Here is a 469-nt window from a genome sequence, read left to right on the forward strand (position 1 = left end):
TCTCCCGAAGGTCCTGAGTTCAAATCCCAGCAACCATCCGTAATGAGATCGGACGCCCTCTTCTGGTGCGTCTGAAGACAAGTACAGTGAATTAAGCCGCAGTGATGGGGCGGAGCGATCTGGGCAGAGCAAGCGGGGCCGTCCTGGATTCAATTCCTAGCAGCCTCATGATGGCTCATGGCCATCTATACAGCTACATTGTATTCATACACATAAAATAAATAAATAAATCTTTAAAACAACAAAAAAAAGTTATATCCTATTATAAAATGTTCAGTGAAATAAAAGTCCTACTATATAGTTCAAATGGTCTATAGATTCGATTCTAATTTTTAAAAAATTACACTGCTAAGAAAACCTAACAAGAACTGCAACCAGTTTACACTTCTGGTTGTGTTAGCTAGCTTGTAAAATTGGCTCCACCTGCCCTTCCTGCAGCCACAATGCCTCCAATAGAAGAACAACCAAA

The 469-nt window shown here is 40.7% G+C and overlaps 1 protein-coding gene across 1 annotated transcript in view; it reads right to left on the reverse strand.

The window, feature by feature from the left end:
* Positions 1-469, reverse strand: part of CUNH1orf112 (chromosome unknown C1orf112 homolog) — a 48,318-nt gene that overhangs the window by 38,246 nt on the left and 9,603 nt on the right.

This window comes from Mastomys coucha, unplaced genomic scaffold (genome assembly GCF_008632895.1).
Source record: "Mastomys coucha isolate ucsf_1 unplaced genomic scaffold, UCSF_Mcou_1 pScaffold1, whole genome shotgun sequence".
NCBI classification, from domain to species: Eukaryota; Metazoa; Chordata; class Mammalia; order Rodentia; family Muridae; genus Mastomys; species Mastomys coucha.